Raw genomic sequence first — 3,068 nt, forward strand, 5'->3', positions numbered from 1 at the left:
TTTTAGTCTCACTCTATTGCCCAGACTGGAATGCAGTAGCCACTCCCGGCCACCGCAGCCTTGACCTGCTGGGCTCCGGCGATCCTTCCGTCTCAGCCTTCCAAGTAGCCAGAATTATAGGCATGCGCTACCACGCCCGGCTGATTTTTTAAATTTATTGTAGAGATGAGGTCTCACCTGCCCAGGCGGGTCTCGAACCCGCAAGCTCAGGCAATCCACTCACCTCAGCCTCCCAAAGGCGCGGGATTACAGGCTGAGCCACCGAGCCTGGCTAGCTATCTGGTATCTTGTGGCAACTAGCCTCAGATCCCCAGGGCTTGCCTTGATTCCTTGCTCCCTCGTCTTTGCCCTGTCTCCATCAGTGGTCCTCACTGGCCAGCCACCTTCCAGATCTTTCTCCAAGCCCAGCTATCTTCCTCTCTGGGTCTTCTCACCTTCTGCTCTCTTTGAATGGAATACTCCTCCTCTTCTTGGTGTGATTTGCCACCTGACTTCCTGGGGGGGGTTTCTGCTCCTTAGGGAACCCCACTATGAAACAGTAGGTATCTTCCCTTCTCCAGTTACCAGGTCCCAGTAGGCTGTGAATACAACTATACATGTGATGTCTATTTCCTTCCAGAAGACAAGCCCCAAGAGGACAAGGGTTCATTCTGTTGAGATTAGTACTCTATTTCTTAGTCCTAGGGCAGCGCCAGGCTCCCCAGAACGCTGGGCCTACAAGCTTTGCTGTGTGTCTCATTTCACTCTCTGGAGTCTCAAAGAAATGTGACTGTTACTTATGTAATATAAGCAGTTATACTTATCTAGATCGTCATCTTCATCACCCCGTTTTATAGATAAGGAAATGGAAACCCAAATGATGTTATGGGATTTTGTAGCTCTCAAGACCTGGAACCCAGAGTATTTGAGTCTAAGTGATTAGGGAGATGTACTTTTTTTGTTGTTAATTTAATATATATATATATATTTTTTTTTTTTTTTGAGTTGGAGTCTCACTCTGTCACCCAGACTGGAGTGCAGTGGCCGCTCCTGGCCACCGCAGCCTCGACCTGCTGGGCTCCGGTGATCCTTCCGCCTTAGCCTTCCAAGTAGCCGGAATTACAGGCATGCGCTACCACGCCTGGCTGATTTTTTGATTTATTATAGAGATGAGGTCTCGCTGCCCAGGCGGGTCTTGAACCTGCGGGCTCAGGCAATCCACTCACCTCAGCCTCTCAAAGGCGCGGGATTACAGGCTGAGCCACCGTGCCCGGCTTTTTTTTTTTAACTTATTTTTTTTGAGTTGGAGTCTCACTCTGTCACCCAGGCTAGAGTACAGTGGCATACTCATGGCCACTGCAGCCTTGGACTGCTGGGCTCAGGTGACCCTTCTGCCTCAGCCTTCCAAGTAGCTGGAACTACAGGCATATACCACCATGCCTGGATAATTTTAAAAATTTATTGTAGAGATGAAGTCTTGCCAAGTTGACCAAGCTGGACTTGAATCCGTGGGCTCAGGCAATTCTCTCATCTCGGCCTCCCAAAGAGCTGGGATTATGGGTTAGAGCCACTGAACCTGGCCATAAAAGAAAGAACCGCATTTTTTTTGTTTTGTTTTTGTTTTTTTTGGAGGGGGTTGGAGTCTCACTCTGTCGCCTAGGCTGGATTGCAGTGGCTCGCTCATGGGTACCGCAGCCTCAACCTGCTGAGCTCAGGCGATCCTTCCACCTCAGCCTTCCAAGTAGCTGGAACTACAGGCATGCGCCACCACACCCAGCTAATTTTTTGATTTATTGTAGAGATGAGGTCTCGCCAAGTCTCCCAGAGTGGTCTCAAACCTGTAGGCTCAGGTATTTCTTTCACCTGGACCTCCCAAAGTGATGGGTTTATAGGCATGAACCACTGTACCCAGCCTATATATATATATATATATATATATAAATATATATATATATATATTTTTTTTTTTTTTTTCCTTTTTAAAATAGAGATGACGTCTCACTATGTTGCCCAGGCTGATCTTGAACTTCTAGAGCTCAAGCAATTCTCCCACCTTGGTCTTCCCAAAGTGCTGGCGTTACAGATGTGAGCTACCATGCCTGGACACCATGTCAGAGCCCCTTCCTCCCTTATTCTCCTGAGAACAAGGGGCATTTTTAAACCACTCTCAGAAGGAACAGAAGCTGATATCCTGAAGAGAATGGGAAAGGAGTGTCAGGCACAGGAACCCTCAGAACTGAAGGCTTTGGAGAGGGCTTGATGGTTGAGGTTTAGAACGTGAAAAGAAGGGCTTGCTGAGATAGCATGGGATGGATCCATAGAGCCGGTGAGGCAGGATCTGGAGTTTCTTCTCCCCCCCCAAGGCAATAAATAGGAAGCCATTAGGCAAGGTGGTGAAATGATCTGATATCCCTGGTAGAAGATGTCTTGGGTTATAGGCGGAGAAGGCATTAGGCAAATCTTGAAAGGAGGAAGCTTGGAGAGTCCGGCTCCTTGGAGTAGGCCTGTGTGTAGAGATGAAGATAAAAGGACAAAGTTGAGATACATTGAAGTAGGGATGACAGGGTTTGCCAATAGATTAAAGTGTGTGAGAGACTGGAGGAATGGAATTGAAATATCATACTTTGACTTCGAGGTTTTGGCTTGAATGAGTGGGTGGATGGAGGATGCCTCTGTTTATTGAGATGGGAATGGGAATGGGATTTCAATTAATGTTAGTTACCCTCTGCCTTTCATCATCCCAAAGCTCTCCATTTGTAATATCTGATGAATGCAGAAAGCTTTAAAGAGGTACTCTCAGTATTAGATCGATTCTTAAGGAAGTTTATATTTACATTTTGAGTGAAGACGATTTTGGAAAACTCTAGAATATTAGAGGAGACACCTAAGTTGGGCTTGCAGTGGGGGGAGGGCACTCATAAGCTTACCAGTGGGACAAATACAGTTAAAACAAGAGGGAGGCCGGGCTCGGTGTCTCAGCCTGTAATCCCGCGCTTTGGGAGGCCGAAGTGAGTGGATTGCCTGAGTCCGCAGGTTTGAGACCCGCCCGGGCAACTTGGCGAGACCTCATCTCTACAATAAATCAAAAA

The sequence above is a fragment of the Carlito syrichta genome, unplaced genomic scaffold, assembly GCF_000164805.1.
Source record: "Carlito syrichta isolate Samal-C Ts95f unplaced genomic scaffold, Tarsius_syrichta-2.0.1 Scaffold303263, whole genome shotgun sequence".
Taxonomy (NCBI): domain Eukaryota; kingdom Metazoa; phylum Chordata; class Mammalia; order Primates; family Tarsiidae; genus Carlito; species Carlito syrichta.